The sequence below is a fragment of the Bos indicus genome, chromosome 11, assembly GCF_029378745.1.
Source record: "Bos indicus isolate NIAB-ARS_2022 breed Sahiwal x Tharparkar chromosome 11, NIAB-ARS_B.indTharparkar_mat_pri_1.0, whole genome shotgun sequence".
In the NCBI taxonomy this organism is placed as follows: domain Eukaryota; kingdom Metazoa; phylum Chordata; class Mammalia; order Artiodactyla; family Bovidae; genus Bos; species Bos indicus.
The window spans coordinates 36,452,470-36,472,869 of NC_091770.1; the positions used below are offsets into that span (position 1 = coordinate 36,452,470).

Genomic DNA, 20,400 nt, shown 5'->3' on the forward strand with positions numbered 1-20,400 from the left:
CCAAGCCAGGCTTCAACAATACGTGAACTGTGAACTTCCAGATGTTCAAGCTGGTTTTAGAAAAGGCAGAGGAACCAGAGATAAAATTGCTAACATCCGTTGGATCATTGAAAAAGTGAGAGAGTTCCAGAAAAACATCTACTTCTGCTTTATTGACTACGCCAAAGCCTTTGACTGTGCGGATCACAACACGCTATGGAAAATTCTTCCAGAAATGGGAATACCAGACCACCTGATCTACCTCCTGAGAAATCTGTATGCAGGTCAAGAAGCAACAGTTAGAACTGGACATGGAACAAAGACTGGTTCTAAATCAGGAAAGGAGTACATCAAGGCTGCATATTGTTACCCTGTTTATTTAACTTATATGCAGAGTACATCATGAGAAACACCAGGCTGGATGAAGCAAAGGTGGAATCAAGATTGCTGGGAGAAATATCAATAACCTCAGATATGCAGATGACACCACCCTTATGGCAGAAAGCAAAGAAGAACTAAAGAGCCTCTTGTTGAAGGTGAAAGAGGAGAGTGAAAAAGTTGGCTTAAAACCCAACATTCAGAAAACTAAGGTCATGGCATCCAGGCCCATCACTTCATGCCAAATAGATGGGGAAACAGTGGAAACAGTGACAGACATTATTTTTTGAGGGGCTCCAAAATCACTGCAGATGGTGACTGTAGCCATGAAATTAAAGGGTGCTTGCTCCTTGGAAGAAAAGTTATGACCAACCTAGACAGCATATTAAAAAGCAGAGGCATTACTTTGCCAAAAAAGGTCTGTCTAGTCAAAGTTATGGTTTTTCCAGTAGTCATGTATGGATGTGAGAGTTGGACTATAAAGAAAGCTGAGCACTGAAGAATTGATGCTTTTGAACTATGGTGTTCTAGAAGACTCTTGAGAGTCCCTTGGACTGCAGGGAGATCCAACCAGTTCATCCTAAAGGAAATCAGTCCTGAATACGCATTGGAAGGACTGATGCTGAAGCTGAAACTCCAATACTTTGGCCAACTGATGTGAAGAACTCACTCATTGGAAAAGACCCTGATGCTGGGAAAAATTGAAGGCAGGAGGAGAAGGGGATGACAGAGGTTAAGATGGTTGTGTTAGGTAAGTAGAATAGGGAAAAGGAGTCCAAAATGGTGGTGGCTAAAAGACAAAGAAGGTCAAAGGAAGGTCCGAGGACCAGAGTGAAGACTTCAGGCAGAACAAACAGCACTCCTGGCTAAGCCCAGTTTGCATAGGCCAGGCCCAGGTGGAGGAAAAAACATATAAGAGGAGCCAAAGCACTTTCTCATGGACTCTCTCTCCTGCGTGCGTGCGCTCTTTCTCTCTCTCTCTCACTCACTCTCTCACACTCTCTCTCTCTCTCTCTCTCTCTCTCTCCCTCCCCCGCACACTCCTCCACTCTCTTCTCTTCCAGTCTTGGATTCTCCTGCTATCTTCTAAATAAAATAGAGCTGTAACACTGATTTGCCTAAGAGTTGTAGCACGGTTTGTCCAAGACCCAAGAGCTGTGACGCGCTGAGGGCTTTAATGTCCGTCGCTCCAAATCTTTGTTGTGACGAGACAAAGAACCGAGGAACATACACTCACGTGACAGTTGGATGGCATCACTGACTCAATGGACATGAGTTTGAGTAGGCTGCAGGTGTTCGTGATGGACAGGGAAGACTGGTGTGCTGCAGTCCATGGGGTTGCAAAGAGTTGGATGACTGTGAGACTGAACTGAACTGAACAGAACTGTCATGGTGCCTCTGGGTGTGTCATTTAGCTTGCAGACTGAGGATCAAGGTTTAGTTGAATTTGACTTTTCTGCCATCTTAAAGTAAATGTCGCTCAGTCGTGTCCAACTCTTTGTGACCCCATGGACTGTAGCCTATCAGGTTCCTCCCTCCATGGGATTTTCCAGGCAAGAATACTGGAGTGGGTTGCCATTTCCTTCTCCAGGAGATCTTCCCAACCCAGGGATCGAACCCAGGTTTCCCACGTTGTAGGCACACGCTTTACCGTCTGAGCCACCAGGGAAATCTGCCATCTTGGGCCCATTTGATTTTAATCTGTTTATGTTATGTGCTTGGGCTATGTCATTCTTTCAATAGTTATTCCCTGCCCCCTTCTCTCGTGTTTCATGCTCTTTTCCTCAACCCCATCTGGGCCCACAATGTTGTGTCTACAATCTTCTGGCAGGACAACCAGAAAATAGCTGGCCTCTGGGGAGGGAAATACTGTATAATATCCATTCCTCTAGAGATTCAGGCCTTCATCTTCTATGTTTCCCACAACCTGTGCAACAACAGCACCTCTCAGTGGACCCACTAGGATGGGTGACAGGCACACAATGCCTGCTAGAAGTCCATCTGTTGGTGGCATCCCTTCAAGGGCAACTGGGCTTCCAAGGACAATGTTTGCCACTTCAGGAGTTAGCCCTGTAGGCCGTTTGGACCCAAACCCTTACCACCCTTCTAAAGCTACAAACATATCCCCTGGATCAAATCTCCACTCCACTTTTATGGAATATCTGGTCTGTTGCCTCTTATCAATTTGTCCTTAAGCCACTTACTAACTCCTACAACCAGGACCCTGCCCCCTTATACACCACATCTCTCCACCCAGCTTATTATTAAAATACTCTTAATGCCCCTAACAGGACCAGATAACCCACTTCTTTGTCATTACTTCTGTTATTACCTAGAATGTGTCTAAGACAATGAAATGTTTTCCATTGGAAACACACTAAACTGCTCTTATGGAGGACTAGGGGAGGAAATCAGTGACTTACATTCCCTCAGAGCAATAAGAGGATTAGGCTTGTGGCTATTTCACCAGGTTCCCAGTCTCAGGACACAGACTTGGATTGCTTTACATCATGATATCTATTGCCATCTGCGGTGGACAAACCATCAATGAGTTAAGATCACAACCCCTTGAACTTACCCAGTACTTGTCACACTGGATAACTTGGGGATGCCCAGCTGCAGCCTGGGGTGTCAGGAGGTTGACCTGACTAGGGATCTGGTCCTCAGAAAGTTGTCACACCTCAACCTGCACGGGGATCTGCCAGTCCAGGGGTTCCAGGAGGTCAACTTGCCTCGACCTGCCCAGGGACCCAATTCTCAGGAGGTCGACATGCCTTGACCTGCCCGGGGATTAAATCTCCAGGAGGCTGTCACACCTCAGCCTGCCTGGGGATCTGCACCCTGACCCGGGGACGCCCAGCTCTCAAGTTGCAACAGTACTTGGTAGGATAAGCTTGCAAAAGACTCACCCATAAGGAAGTCCACCCATGGGAATAGAAGAAAGCCTATTACTTGTGGGACTGTGCCCGGTCTCAGCAGTAACACAGGAGTCCAACAAGAACCCCATTTCCTTTCTGGAAAGTCTAAAAGAGGCCCTCCAAGAGTTTACCAATCTGGACTTAGACTCTTATGAGGGATAGGAGATTTTAAAGGACAAATTCCTGTCCCAGTATGCATCAGACAAAGTTACAACAGCTACAGCAGCAGGACCCTCCTGCCTCTTTAGATGAGATGGTCCAGACAGCCACCAATACTTTTCATAACAGAGAACAGGAGAGGGAGGCCAAGGCCCAGGAAAGGGAGAGAAGGAAAGAGATAAAAATAAGTCATGCCCAGACACTGGCTGCCCTCTAGAGAAGCCCTATGGCAAACCCCAAGTCCTTGAAGGACAAGGCATGAGGCAAATGCCTAATCTGTAGACAGGCAGGACATTGGGCCAAAGAGTGCCCAAACCATGATAAGCATCCTAAAACGGCTTTCTACAAATGCCATCAATTGGGACATAGGGCAGCATGCTGCCCTGGGGACTGAAGAGCCTCAAAGTCAAGCGCCAAGCCTTCCCTCATGATGGTTCAACAGGACTTAAGTGGCCTGCTCCAGCCAGCCCACCTTTCACAGATAACCATCATGGGTCTGGAGCCAAGGGTGCAACTGCATGTGGCAGGTAGGTCCAAGAATTTCTTGGTTGACACAAGGGCTACCTACTCTGTCCTGACCTTCTACTCTGGAGCCTTCTCCTCCCAAACCTGTACCATTTTGGGTGCTACAGGAGAAACAATTACAAAAAGATTCACCCAAGCACTTCTTTTTTGCTGGGATGAACAAATACTTTCCCACCAGTTTCTTGTGGTCCCTAAGTGTCCTACTCCCTTATTGGTAAGAGATCTTTCCCTGCCTTTGAAATCTTGCAGCTATGACAGTCCTGATAGAAGATGCTTTAAAACTCTCTCTTGGGAGCAAACTAACTATTTTTACCAGCCCCCAAGTGAAACAGCTCCTGAATGGGAGAGGCTGTTTATGGATGTCTGATCAAAGGATCCTCAGATATCAAGTAGTGCTGATGAAAAGTCCAGGACTGACTATATCCTCTTGTGAGGTTCTTAACCCAGCTACCCTCCTGCCTACCCCCGAGGGCTCTCTCCCCTTTCATTCTTGCCTAGAAACTTTGGACCATTGGACAAAACCCTGAGAGGAATTGTCAGAAGATCCTCTGACCAATCCTGAGGAAATCTCATACACTGATGGAAGCAGCTTTGTCTTAGACGGAAAAAGAAGAGCCAGGTATGCAGTAGTCTCCAATTTTGAGATCATAGAGGCTAAACCTTTGCCACCAGGTACTTTCAGCCCAATTAGCTGAGCTCATAGCCCTGACTCGAGCTTTAGAGCTGGGAAAGGAGAAAGAGTAGCCATTTACACTAACTTCAAGTATGCCTTTCTGGTGCTACATGCACATGCTGCTATTTGGAAAGAAAGAGGCCACTTGACCACCCAAGGGTCCCCAATCAAATATGGTGATCAAATCCTTAGGCTCTTGGAGGCAGTCCATCTGCCCACTGAGGTTTCAGTCTCCCATTGTAAAGGACACCAAAAAGGGAGCGCAGAAGTGGCACAAGGGAACCAAGCAGCTGATCAGGCAGCTAAGAGAGCAGCATTACAGAACCATGACATAATAGGGGTTGCCACCTTAGTTCTACAGACTAATTTGCCAGAAACTCCTTCATATACTGAAGGTGAGACTCTTAAAGCTAAGAGTGAGGGCTTTCAAGAAGATCATATAGGGTGGTTCCAAAAGGAGGAACTCCTTTTTCTGCCTGGGAATCTCCAATGGAAGTTGGTTAACTCCTTACATGCCACCACTCATTTAGGGGAGAAGGCCCTCCAAAGATTACTATAAAGGTCCTTCAGAGGAACAGGCCTCCAAATGACTATAAATCAAGTGGTCTCCTCTTGTCCCACTTGCCAATTAAACAACCCCCAAGGAGCTTGAAGACCCCAGCTGGCCCAGCCTGTCCAACGACGTGGGACCTACCCAGGAGAGGACTGGCAGATGAACTTCACCCAGATGCCAGTTTCTCAAGGGTATAAATACCTATTAGTCATGATAGATACATTCACAGGATGGATTGAAGTCTTTCCCACCTGGACTTAGAAGGCTGAGGAGGTGGTAAAAATACTGCTCCATGAAGTCATTCCAAGATTTGGTCTGCCCAGGTGACAGACCAAAGTGACAATGGGACATCGTTTACTTCTAAGGTCACCCAAGGGATCTCTAAAGCATTGGGGACTACTTCTTATCTCCATTGTGCCTGGAGACCTCAGGTCTTCAGGAAAAGTAGAAAGAGCCAACCAATTCTCAAAATCAGCAATAGAACAGATAACCCAGAAGACCTCCCTCAGATGGAAAGAGGCTTTACCAATAGCTCTCCTCTGCACTCGTATTGCCCCTAAGGAACAGGTTCATCTTAGTCCTTATGAGATGCTATATGGGAGACCCTTTGTTTATGTCAATAACCTCTTCCTAGATCCAGAGGCTCAGTCCCTCTCGTCTTATACCATGGCCATTGGGCAATTCCAACAGAATATATGCGTGTGGGGTGTCAACCAGGACCCAAAAGATTCTAAAGAGCCACCACTATATGCTCCAGGGACTCAAGTCCTAATTAAAGTCTGGAAATATGGGTCCCCAAAGGCTCAACTCCAGCCCACATGGAAGGGCCCCTACCCTGTAATACTTTATACCCCCACAGCAGTTAAGGTACCAGGACATGACTCCTGGCTTCACTACTCACAAGTCAAGCCATGGAAGAAAACAGAAGAGGACACTCAATACACCTGTGAGCCCCTGGGAGATCTCAGACACCTATTCAGAACTACAAATGAGTGCCATTCTAATGAACATCCCAAAAATCTGGTTTCTGGGGATAAGATTTCTCAGGGTAGCTCTAAAGAGCCAACACAGCTTGGCAGGGATTGTACTCCAAAATAGACAGGAGATAGATCTCCTGATCCCTGAACAAGGAAGGACTTGAGCCATCTTGAATGAGACATTGTTTCTGGGTAAATACCTCCAAGCTAAATTAAAGAAAATCTCACAATCCTCAGGGAAAACATTCACATCCTAGGGGATCTCAAAGAACGATCTGGAAAGTCCTCAGTGTGGCTACAATCTCTCTTTGGGGGATCCTTCTCCTGGTGAGAGGCAATTTGGAGTTGGCTAATGCCCCTACTAACCCGGTTATCACCATATTGATGCTGCTTATATTGTTCCATGTATTATCATTTGTCTAACCCATTTTGTCTCTGCCCTGGTCAACAAGCTACAAAATACAGTGCTAGTTCAACAAGGATATGTAAAACCATACCTGACCACAGAAAATATCACTCACCCTTAGATGGACACCACTATAAGGACTCTGAGGCTTGAGACTAGCAAGAAGGGGAGGCCCAATGCCCCTTGCTGTCCTAGCTCAGCAGGGAGTAGCCAGAGAGACCTCGATGCTCCTATTCCCAAAGACTTGGGCCTCCCATCTCTTGAAGGGGGAATGTTAGGTAGTTAGAACAGGAAAAAGGAGTTCAAAATGGTGGTGGCTAAAAGACAAAGAAAGGGAAAAACCCATGAAAACGGAACAAAAGAAAATCCACGGACTGGAGTGAGAACTTCAGGTGAAACAAACACGCCCCCTTCTTGGCCAGCCCAATTTGCATAGGCTCAAGGGGAGGTGGGGAGACAAATATATAAAAGGAGGAAGCCAAGATGGATTGAGCCTCTCCTTTGGGGTCAGCCCACCCTTACACCTCAAGGGTGTACTTTGCTTTGCTTGCTGAATAAAACTCTGAGCTGTAGCACCGGTCCACCATTTCAAATCTTTGCTGGAGTGAGACAGAACCAAGGAAATTACACACTCCCCTGACAGGGCTATGCTAGTTTCTGAGGAAACAGTGGTGAACAAATGCAGGCACAATCCCTCACCACAAGGAAGTATTAGGTATTAATAGTAATTTTAAAACCACTTATGATAATATAGTTACACATAGAGGTGAGAACTGTTAAGGACTTTGCAACATACACTGATACAAATATCCAATTATTATGTCATACACCTGAAACCAATAAAATATTGTATGTCAATTTTACCACAATTTAAAAATGTTTTAAAGTACTGTTAAGAAAAGAACCTAGAACAAAGGATACTGACTACCCTGGGTTTTTTTTTTTTTTTTTCCAGTAGCCTTTCTGTATCCAACATCCATCTTTCTTGACCCTGCCCTGTGTTCTGGGAGGTTACCTTGATGCCATCCCTCTGGTCTCAGTTTGTGATTGGCCAATAAGAGGCATCAGCAGGAGGTTAGAGGGTGTGAGCAGAGTGAAACCAGGCCATTAGCTTCCCCACCCTGCCAGTGTAAACTGACTTCATTTCTTTGCTGGAGAACACAGCTATTCTCTCTAGGTTCCAGGAACCCTCCCTCTCATCCTTTACTGCTATAACTGAGGGGTGATTAGGGCTTCCCACTGTTACTAGCCAAGGATGCTTTCTAGAGTTGGTCTGGCTGGCTTCCCTTAACACAGCCCACATCTTTGTAAATGGTCTCATTGAACTCACCTGTGAGTGTGCCTTCATCTTTCTAACAGTATCCGAACCTTTACACTAGCCTGAACCAGAGTGAAAGTGAAAGTGAAGTCTCTCAGTCGTGTCTGACTCTTTGCGACCCCGTGGACTGTAGCCCACCAGTCTCCTCCGTCCATGAGATTCTTCAGGCAAGAATACTGAAGTGGGTTGCCATTTCCTTCTCCAGGGGATCTTCCCGACCCAGGGATCAAACCTAGGTCTCCCGCATTGCGAGCAGACACTTTAACCTCTTTGGGAGCAATAAGAAACAAATGTTTGAAGGAAAGACAAAGTAGTTAGAGCATGGGGGTGGGAGGGAGGGTGTGGGGTGTGTGTGTGATATGATGCTGGAGGTGGAGACAAGGCCAAATCATGGGTCATAGGCTGTAGTGGATGTTATTCTTTTTTTTCTTTTCTTTCCCTTTATTTTGACTTCTCAGCATTTGAAACTCCTTCCTGTATTTGGGGAATCCCTCACTTTAGTTGTGTTAATGATAGGTGGGCTGACTTCCTGTTAGAGAGGCTCAGCTCCAGGCAGCTATATGTGGTCACATGACCTAGCCTAAGCCAATCAAGTGGACCCTACCAGTATTTGGATCAGGAGCCAGATGAAAACAGTGAAGAATTCCCTTTTCCTTTTGGTAAGTGAGGCAGTGGCTCCAATAATTGTTTCCAGAATGTTGGCAGTGCCAGCTGTGGCATCCATTTCCTCAGCTTGGTCCCTAGCCTTATGGATGGCTCACATTCTTTTATAAGTTTCTCTCCTCTGAGTCAGTTTCTTCCTAGAGGCAATATGTTTTTAATAAGCTCCTTTGCTCCTTGAATCAGCCAGAGTCAATTTCTGTTGTTGATAACTAAGAACACTGATAACCGACGTACATTGTGGTAACTAAGAACAGTATGCTTTAATTACCATTGTAAGTGTTTTGACCTTTGTCATAGAAACAAAAGAAAGCTATTGAAGGTATTTAAGCAGTAGGAATGGAGTCATGGCAGTGACAGGAGCAAGCTTGTGGAGAAATCTGTAGGACTGCATTCAAGAAGATCTAGATTAAATGTAGGGAGACCAAGAAATGGGTGCTGTCGGCCTAGACAAAGAGGAGTTGCAGTGGAGACAGAAGTCCATGGATGTAAGGGCAATATCGCAAGTGAACTTTCTATGATAGGATGTGGCAAGGTTAAGGAAAAGGGAGGCATGGAGGTTATGCTCCATTTTCTGCTTCCTGAACTTGTATTGACTGCCTAGATGAATTCAACTACTTTTTAAATTCATGATTGCTACTCAGACTTAATGGCTGATCAAAATGATTTTTCCATCCTTTTATGCTTTATATGCATGCATAAACTTGTTGGAATTGGATGCCAATTTCCACCTAAATTGTTTTCTGGTTCAGACTCTGAATTCAGACCATGTTTCTAAGCTTGGCTATCACCAATGAGAAACACAGTCAGTCTGAGTCACATTAGGAAATTGCATTTTGTACTGAAGGTTCATCTGCAACACTTGAGTCAACATATTCTTGGGCTCTTATGAGTAGGAGGCAAACCATTTTAGAAGCCAGAATTGGGCTGCCATCTGTTGTGTTTGGGCTTTGCTTCTTGTGCATGACTGGGGAATAAAACATTTAACAGGCGGTACCTATCTGGAAAGGGATATGCAGCATCTCCATTCATGATAAAACTCTAAATTTTGTTTTCTGTTCAAGGACATTGTTTAAACATCCTTCTAGGCTTGTTTATGCATTCTTAGTTGAGTGAATTATTGCCTAAAGTTCACTATCATCAGCATATACACTAAGACGTAACAACTGGAAGTTGTGAAAGCTATTTGTTGCTTACTGGTATCCACAGCCTCCTCAATATGAGTCAAGCCATGTTTAATACCTCTTTCAAACTTATTTACAACTTCCCCCAACCAAAGGCATAAAATTTCCATTTATCATACACTTATTTTGTACCAATCATTGTCAACCACTAATAAATGTATATTTACACACCCTCACATACACCATGTTTTTATTTAGCTCTTGCTACAACCATGTGAAATAGGTATTACTGACCATATTTTACACATAAGGGAGTTGAGGTGCACATTTTGAAACCCTGGTTTGAATCCAGATATGTATTACTGGGCCCATGCAAATCACTGGGCCACAAAATCATCTTACTTATTGTATGTTCCTCTCCTTTACTCTGTGTTCCCTCAGTGGTATCAACCCCAAATGTATTATTTTGAAACTGAAGACTTTATGTAATGCATTCTAATACAGAATAAAAGCAAAGACAAATAAATAGTGGAGAAGTAGGGTGAGAAGATACATGCACCCCAATGTTTATTGCAGCATTATTTAAAATAATCAAGTATGGCAACAACCTAAGTACTCACCAGTAGATGAGTGGATGTAGAAGATGTGGTGTGTGTATGTATATAAATATATGGTTATGAAATATTACTCAACCATAAAAAACATGAAATTTGCCATTTGCAACAACGTCAATGGACCGTGAGGGTACTATGCTCTAGGTGAAATAAGTCAGGTAAGTTGGTGAATAAAGTAAATGAGCAAATAAGTGAAATAAGTCAGACAAAGACCAATGCCATATGATTTAATTTATATGTGGAATCTAAAAAAAAAAAGAACAAATGTAACTAAATTGAGTCATAGATACAGAGAACAAACAAGAGGTTTTGCCAGAAGGGAGAATGTTGGGGAGAGCAAAGAAACAGATGAGGGAGATTATGAGCTATACAGTCTACTAAAATAGTAATTTAACTATTTTATTTAAGTTAAATAAATAAATGAGTCATGGGTATGACATGTACAGTGTGGGGAATATAATCAATAATTATGTAATATTTTTGTATGGGGATAGCTGGTAACTAGACCTATCCCAGTGATCATTTTGAAAAGTATTAAATAAAAAGTCACTGTATTGTATACTAACAACACAGTGTTAGTTGTATACAACACAGTTGCATAGGTCAATTACACGTCAAAAACAAACAAACTCAGAAAAAGAGATCAGGTTTGTGATTATCACAGGCAGGAGGGGGAATCAGACAAAAGTAATCAAAAGGTACCAACTTCCAGTTATAAGATAAATAAATACTAGGGACATAATACAACAAGATAGGTATAATTAATACTGCTGTATATTATATACGAGAGTTTTTAAGAGAGTAAATCCTAAGAATTCTCATCACAAGGGAAAAACATTTTTTCTGTTTCTTTAATCTTATATGAGATGATGGATGGTCACTACACTTGCTGTTGTGACCATTTCATGATGTATGTAAGTCAAATCATCATACTGTACACCCTAACCTTACACAGTGTTGCGTGTCAATTGTATCTCAGTAAAACTGGAAGAAGGAAAAAAGAAAGTAGGGTGAGAAGTTAAAGAAGTAGTTAAAGGAACTGAACATTTTAAGTAGTTAAATCATCGGGATCTCTGATCAGTCCTGGAAAATTAGTGGAACAGTTTTCAGTGGATTCCTTCATATACCTATGTTATAAGTTAAGGTGAGAAATAGAATCAGAAGGCTTTAAAAAAAAAAAAAAAAACCATCAGACAAGTTTCTACAATAAAAGGAAAATATGAGACCTGGAGTCAAAAGACAGGGTTTGAATCCCAGCTTTGAATTCAAATCTGGGTAAATCAGTTGACATTTAAGAGCCACTGACTCCCTGGATGATAATACACCTGTTACACAACACATGTGAGGATTAAATGTTCCTTATTCATGAAATTATTTATAAACCATAAAGCATTATACAAGTGCAGGTATTAATTGTTAACTTACTTGAGGCCTTATAGGTTAAATCTCTGAAAATCAGGTGTAGTGTAAATGATGTGTTCCTATAAGAAATGATATCCATGTTCTTATAAGCAGGGCAGCATTATTAGCAATAATACCAACCATCATGACAATGATTATATTTGCTCAATTTTCACATTTTATGTCCTTCTTACAACAGTGCTGTGAGGCATTGCAGCATTATAAAATTTACAGAACAAGAAGCCAAAACGTGAAGACCTCCAGTGTCAGAGAGAGAATAAGAAATAAAATTAGGATTTAATTCTACCTTACACTGTATTTCCCCCTTTGAGAATACTTTTGCTTAGTACCATTTATGGAAAAAAATGTATCTTAAGCATCTGTGATTAAATTTAGCAGATACTGTTGAAAAGATGAGACTAAGAGAGTGTATTTAGAGAAGGAGTCTACCTAATATGAATTCTTATCTGCTGGGGAAAAAAGTATGTTTTAGGTATTCCTAGAGCTCAGTCTAGCAAAATTATTCATCATTTACAGGGAAAAATCTATGATAACTATACCTATAATTCTTTTTAAAGCATCTCAATTTTGAATTTATATCTGAAAATGCTTTATTATTTCCTATGCAAGATATTTCATCTTTTCTGGTATATCCACGTAGTGGACTAGCAAACGTTCAGGAGAAGGTAAAACTTAACAAAACAATAGATAATTATCAGCTCAGTGACTCTTTACAGTGAATGTCTAAGTTGTTTGCCTTTTCTAAATAGAAGCTGTAGGCAGCAATTGTTTTATTATTAGCCTGAGTTCTTTGGTTATCTTAAGCATGAAGTATTTTTAGCTCTGTTCATATAACACATAGGATTTAAGTAAAACATTAAGGAAAGGAGAGTGAATGCACATTGTTCAATGTGACATTTCATTTTATAGAGCTGTTTTGACATGGAAGTTGTCTGGTTGAATGCTTCACTGACAAGCTGGCTTAGATTCTTCTTACCTGTAACTGGTATTTCTATGTGGATGGACACTGATTTCTTTAGTAATCTTGGGCTTTTCTCTACTCCTTTAGTGACTTCATTCCAGGAGAGGAGGGATGACATTGTTTTGTTGAGTTTGAGAGAGGAAGGGGGTTTGTATAGTTCTATCCTTTTGCAGTACAGCATACTATACAATTGTATACACTATGTGATATGTGTTCCTAGCTTACAAAAAAACCTCTTAATACTTCCCTGCTTCCAAGGAGGGACTGCATACAGCAGAATGCTCACCTCCAGCTACTAGTGGAGGTGGGTGAATTTGGGCCAATGAGAGTTCCTCTCCAGGGATTTGAATAAAGATAGTCAGTCAGTCTGGTGATGATATGGCCATTGCTTTCCTGTGTGAAAATTAATAAAGGGAAACCTCATTACAATGGAGTCAGGAGGCCAGAAGGGAGAGCTCTCTCTCCCACACCATTCTGTCAATACCTGTTGCAACAGGAAGGGATGTATTTGGCATCTCCAGCAAAAAGTGGCCCTACTGCCAGCTGGAGGAAGAAAGAATTCTCCTTGCCTGGCAACAGCTCAGCTACTGAGACTGTTGCAACTCCCCAGTAAAAAGCCACTATACTTCAAACTCGCAGTTTCATCAAATGCACTTTTTGTTTATAGTAGCCCCATCCCCAAGTTTCTCTTCTCTTTTGTTTTACTAGACTTGCATGTGGTTCACTGTATCTGCATATCTCAAATTGCAATTCTTTACTGTTCCCAACTATAACTGTTTGGATGGAAAGCAACTGGGTGTTTTGTTTTAGGTTAAACCTTCTACGTGGATTGAGAAGAAAAAGCTATCCTGCAGAAAAAGGAGGATAAGCTAGGTCCAAAGGGGAGAATTAATTGCCTGGCTTCTGATGGCCTTTTAGTTCTTTCTTTCAGTTCTTTTCTGGGACCTGGTTGAATTCCTGACATTGGGTTCTATGAGATGCCTGTATCCTTATAATTACAACATTCACTTTTGGTTTTTGCTAAAAGTACCACTAGTTGTTTTCTGCTACACGTACTTAAAGTAATAAATATGTTATTTAGTTGTGGCTAATAGAATAAATAATCTTATACAGGCTGTTTGAGAAAGAGGCTCTACATGTATTTATTGGTACAGCCAGTTTTAGGTGGTGTAATGAAATTTTATTTTAAATATCCTTGTTTAATTTATGAAACAGTTTAATATGGAAAGAGAGCATGAAATATAGCCATGTGAACGGAGCATTTTATTCATTTATTTTTCAAATGGGGCATTTTAAAGCAAATCTGGCTGGTTTTAGAGTATAGGAATATATTTTAACTAAAGAGACTTTTGTTTTTGTTTGTTTTGTGGAAGAAAACAGTTTGAGTTAGTGAGAACAATTAACCAAATATTGATAGATGGCACATACTGTGGGATCAGGAGTAATCTGTCCAACCTTGTCAGGAATATCTATGAAATACTTAAAATAAGGAAATAAGAAAATAAATGTGGTACTTAATCATATGTTTTCTTATTAGCTACAGAATTATATAAAATGGCAATTCTTATTGTCAATAATATGGTTTATTTTATGTTATGAGTAAATAGGTGATATTTGTCTCTTCATTCATTAACATGAATTATATTCATCCAGGGAATATAGGGATCATAAAGATATAGTTCCTACTCCAGAGTACATGGAGATTCAGAAATTGTAAATCAGCTAAATTCTGACTTGGAATTCCATTGAACTGTATTTGCCATTGCCAGCCTATAGATAGTAAATGGTCAGCTTCAAAATGTGCCCAATACCAGTAACCAAAGGGGTTAAGTATTTATATTACCAAACCAGAAGACAATGTGATTTGACTTTTTCATATATAGGGATAATTTGCCTGATATTCCCCACCTCCATTTTCCCAACTTGCTTAAACATCTCCCCTTGCCCAAATGAAGCAAAAAATAGAATGAATGGAAAGATTAATGTGTTACCACCATATTTAGAAGCACAATAAACATGACCAGTGATGATATGCAAGTGGGCCAATAGAGTTTTTTCTGAGATATAGTTGATTTACAATATTCTATTGTTTCAGGTAAACTGAACATAATGAATCAAAAACTTTATAGATGGCAGTTCAGTGCAGTTCAGTTGCTCAGTCGTGTCTAACTCTTTGTGACCACATGGACTGCAACACGCCAGGCTTCCGTGTCCGTCACCAACTCCTGGAGCTTGCTCAAACTCATGTCCATCGAGTCGGTGATGCCATCCAACCATCTCATCGTCTGTTGTCCCCTTCCCCTCCTGCCTTCAATCTTTCCCAGCATCAGGGTCTTTTCCAATGAGTCAGTTCTTCACATCAGGTGGCCAAAGTATTGGAATTTCAGCTTCAGCATCAGTCCTTCCAAAGAATATTCAGGACTGATTTGCTTTAGGATTGACTGGTTGGATCTCCTTGCTGTCCAAGGCACTCCCAAGAGTCTTCTACAACACCACAGTTCAAAAGCATCAATTTTTCGGCACTCAGTTTTCTTTATAGTCCAACTTTCACATTCATACATGACTACTGGAAAAACCATAGCTTTGATTAGATGGACCTTTATCAGCACGGTAATGTCTCTGCTTTTTAATATGCTGTCTAAGTTGGTCATCACTTTTCTTCCAAGGAACAAGCTTCTTTTAATTTCATGGCTACAGTCACCATCTGCAGTGATTTTGGAGCCCAAGAAAATAAAATCTGTCATGGTTTCCATTGTTTTCCCATCTATTTGCCATGACGTGATGGGACCAGATGCCATGATCTTAGTTTTTTGAATGTCAAGTTTTAAGCCAGTGTTTTCTGTCTCTTCTTTCACTTTCATCAAGAGGCTTTTTAGTTCCTCATCACTTTCTGCCATAAGGGTGGTATCATATGTGTATGTGAGGTTACTGAGGTTTTACAGATTATACTCCATATAAAGTTATTATAAAATATTGGCTATATTCCCTGTGTTGTACAATATCCTTGTAGCTTATTTTTTTTATACATCATAGTTTGTACTTCTTAATCCCCTAGTCCTATCCTGTCTCACCTTCCTCTCTCTGTTTTGTTATAAACGTTTGTTTTATTTTTGAGATTCCACATAAAAGTGTAATCTTCATCTTTCTATCTGGCTTATTTCACTAAACATAATACCCTCGAGCTCTGTCTGTGTTGTTGCAAATGGCAAAATTTCATTCTTCTTCTTTAATTTTACTCAGTTTTATATATACTCTATGTGTAACCATATATTTTATATAGTTTTATACATATAAACATCTTCTTTATCCATTCATCTGTTGATGCATACTTATGTTGCTTCCATCTCCTGGCTTTGTAAATAATGTGGCTATGAACATTTTGGGTACATGCATCTTTATAAATGAATGTCTTCATTGTCTTCCATACACAGGAAAGCTATTGTTGGATCACATGGTGATCCAGTCACTCAGTCGTGTCAGACTCTTTATGACCCCATGGATTGATGAACACCAGGCTTCCATGTCCATCACCAATTCCCGGAGTTCACTCAAACTCATGTCCATTAAGTTGGTGATGCCATCCAACCATCTTATCCTCTGTTGTCCCCTTTCCCTCCTGCCTTTGATCTTTCCTAGCTTCAGGGTCTTTTCCAATGAGTTAGTTCTTCACTTCGGGTGGCCAAAATATTGGAGTTTCAGCTTCAGCATCAGTCCTTCCAATGAATATTCAGGACTGATTTGCTTTAGGATTGACTGGTTGGACCTCCTTGCAACCCAAGGGACTCTCAAGGGTCTTCTCCAACACCACAGTTCAAAAGCATCCATTCTTCATTGCTCATTTTTCTTTATAGTCCAATTCTCACATCCATAGTGACTACTGGAAAAACCATAGCTTTGACTAGACGAACCTTTGTTGGCAAAGTAATGTCTCTGCTTTTTAATACGCTGTCTAGGTTGGTCATAATTTTTCTTCCAAGGAGCAAGCGTCTTTTAATTTCATGGCTACAGTCCATCTGCAGTGATTTTGGAGCCCAAAATATTAAAGTCTCTCACTGTTTCCACTGTTTCCCCATCTATTTGCCATGAAGTGATGGGACTGGTTGCCATGATCTTAGTTTTCTGAATGTTGAATTTTAAACCAACTTTTTCACTCTCCTTTTTCACTTTTATCAAGAGGCTTTTTAGTTCTTCACTCTCTGCCATAAGGCTGGTGTTATCTGCATATCTGAGTTATTAATATTTCTCCTGGAAATCTTGATTATAATTGTGCTTCATCCAGTGCAGCGTTTCTCATGATGTACTCTGCATATAAGTTAAATAAGCAGGGTGACAATATACAGCCTTGATGTACTTGTTTCCCAATTTGGAACCAGTCTGTTGTCCCATGTCCAGTTCTAACTGTTGCTTCCTGACCTGCATACAAATTTCTCAAGAGGAAAGTCAGGAGGTCTGGTATTCCCATCTCTTGAAGAATTTTCCACAGTTTGTTGTGATCCACACAATCAAAGGCTTTGGCATAGACAATAAAGCAGAAGTAGATGTTTTTCTGGAACTTTCTTGCTTTTTCAACAATCCAACGGATGTTGGCAATTTGATCTCTGGTTCCTCTGACTTTTCTAAATCCAGCTTTAACATCTGGAAATTCACAGTTCACATACTGTTGAAGCCTGGTTTGGAATTTTGAGCATTACTTTGCTAGCATGTGAGATGAGTGCAATTGTGTGGTAGTTTGAGCATTCTTTGGCATTGCCTTTCTTTTTGGAATGAAAGCTGACCTTTTCCAGTCCTGTGGCCACTGCTGAGTTTTCCAAATTTGCTGGCATATTGAGTGCAGGACTTTCACAGTATCCTCTTTTAGGATTTGAAATAACTCAACTGGAATTCCATCACCTCCACTAGCTTTGTTCGTAGTGATGCTTCCTAAGGCCCACTTGACTTTGCATTCCAAGATGTCTGGCTCTAGGTGAGTGATCACACCATCGTGATTATCTAGGTCATGAAGTTCTTTTTTGTATAGCTCTTCGGTGTATTCTTGCCATCTCTTCTTATTATCTTCTGCTTCTGTTAGGTCTATATCATTTTTGTCCTTTATTGTGCCCATCTTTGCATGAAATGTTCCCCTGGTGTCTCTAATTTTCTTGAAGAGATCTCTAGAATTTCCCATTCTATTGTTTTCCTCTATTTCTTTGCACTGATCACTGGGAAAGGCTTTCTTATCTCTACTTAATATTCTTTGGAACTCTGCATTCAAATGGGTATATCTTTCCTTTTCTCCTTTGCCTTTTGCTTCTCTTCTATTCACAGCTATTTGTAAAGCCTCCTCAGACAACCATTTTACCTTTTACATTTCTTTTCCTTTGGATGATCTTGATCCCTGCCTCTTGTACAGTGTCATGAACCTGCATCCATAGTTCTTCAGGCACTCTGTCTATCAGATCTGATCCCTTGAGTTTATTTGTCACTTCCACTGTATAAATGTAAGGGATTTGATTTAGGTCATACCTGAATGATCTACTGGTTTTCCCTACTTTCTTCAATTTAAGTCTGAATTTGGCAACCAGGAGTTCATGATCTGAGCCACATTCAGCTCCTGGTCTTGTTTTTGCTGCCTGTATAGAGCTTCTCCATCTTTGGCTGCAAAGAATATAATCAATCTGATTTCAGTATTGACCGTCTGGTGATGTCCGTGTGTAGAGCTGTCTCTTGTGTCGTTAGAAGGGAGTGTTTGCTGTGACCAGTGTGTTTTGTTGGCAAAACTCTATTAGCCTTTGACCTGCTTCATTTTGTACTCCAATGCCTAATTTGCCTGTTACTCCAGGTATTTCTTTTTTAATTGGGGACATTTGTTATTGGTTTCTGTTTTTTTTTGAGATTGAGTTGTATAGGTTGTTTATATATTTTAATGTTAATCCTTTATCAGGCATATCACTAGCAAATATTTTCTCATTTTGTTGATGGTTTCCTTTGCTGTGCAAAAGCTAAGTTTAATTAGGTCCAATTTGTTTATTTTTGTTTCCATTTCCTATGCTTTAGGAGACAGATCCAAAAACATTGCTACATTGGACATCAAAGTGTTTTACCTATATTTTTTCAAGAAATTTGATGATTTCCAGTATTACATTTTAATCCATTTTGAGTTTATTTTTGTATATGATGTGAGAAAGTGTTCTAATTTTATTCTTTTACAGGTAGTTGTCCAGTTTCTCCAGCACTGTTATTGAAGAGATTATCTTTACCTTTGTGAATTCTTGCCTCCTGTGTCATGGATTAATTGACCATAAGTATAGGAGCTACCCCACGCCCCCACACCCGAGGCCAGGGGCGGTGGCCGGGAGGAGCAACCCACGCCTGAGGCCAGGGGCTGCCACGAGAGGAGTTACCTGGAGCCGTGGCTGCGCGGGCTCAGGAAGGCCTAGAGGAGCTATCGTACATTGAAGGTCAGGAGGGGCGGCGGTGAGGAGATACCCCTCGTCCAAGGTAAGGAGCAATGGCTGCGCTTTGCTGGAGCAGCCGTGAAGAGATACCCCACGCCCAAGGTAAGAGAAACCCAAGTAAGACGGTAGGTGTTGCAAGAGGGCATCAGAGGGCAGACACACTGAAACCATGCTCACAGGAAACTAGTCAATCTAATCACACTAGGACCACAGCCTTGTCTAACTCAATGAAACTAAGCCATGCCCGTGGGGCCACCCAAGACGGGCGGGCTATGGTGGAGAGATTTGACAGAATGTGGTCCACTGGAGAAGGGAATGGCAAACCACTTCATTATTCTTGCCTTGAGAACCCCATGAACAGTATGAAAAGGCAAAATGTTAGGGTACTGAAAGAGAAACTCCCCAGGTCAGTAGGTGCCCAATATGCTACTGGAGATCAGTGGAGAAATAACTCCGGAAAGAATGAAGGGATGGAGCCAAAGCAAAAACAATACCCAGCTGTGGATGTGACTGGTGATAGAAGCAAGGTCCGATGCTGTAAAGAACAATATTGCATAGGAACCTGGAATGTCAGGTCCATGAATCAAGGCAAATTGGAAGTGGTCAAACAAGAGATGGCAAGAGTGAATGTCAACATTCTAGGAATCAGCGAACTGAAATGGACTGGAATGGGTGAATTTAACTCAGATGACCATTATATCTACTACTGCGGGCAGGAAGACCTCAGAAAAAATGGAGTGGCCATCACGGTCAACAAAAGAGTCTGAAATGCAGTACATGGATGCAATCTCAAAAACGACAGAATGATCTCTGTTCATTTCCAAAGCAAACCATTCAATATCACAGTAATCCAAGTGTATGCCCCAACCAGTAACGCTGAAGAAGCTGAAGTTGAACGGTTCTATGAAGACCTACAAGACCTTTTAGAACTAACACCCAAAAAAGATGTCCTTTTCATTATAGGGGACTGGAATGCAAAAGTAGGAAGTCAAGAAACACCTGGAGTAACAGGCAAATTTGGCCTTGGAATACGGAATGAAGCAGGGCAAACACTAATAGAGTTTTGCCAAGAAAATGCACTGGTCATAACAAACACCCTCTTCCAACAACACAAGAGAAGACTCTATACATGGACATCACCAGATGGTCAACACCGACATCAGATTGATTATATTCTTTGCAGCCAAAGATGGAGAAGCTCTATACAGTCAGCAAAAACAAGACCAGGAGCTGACTGTGGCTCAGACCATGAACTGCTTATTGCCAAATTCAGGCTGAAATTGAAGAAAGTAGGGAAGA

The 20,400-nt window shown here is 41.4% G+C and overlaps 1 long non-coding RNA gene across 1 annotated transcript in view; it reads left to right on the plus strand.

The window, feature by feature from the left end:
* The window catches only part of LOC139185766 (uncharacterized), a 71,052-nt gene extending 51,337 nt beyond the window's left edge, over positions 1–19,715 (plus strand). Inside the window, exon 3 of the long non-coding RNA XR_011569243.1 lies at positions 18,856–19,715. This is a non-coding gene — a long non-coding RNA (uncharacterized lncRNA). The remainder of the gene's footprint in view (positions 1–18,855) is intronic.
* Positions 19,716–20,400: the final 685 nt, after the last annotated feature.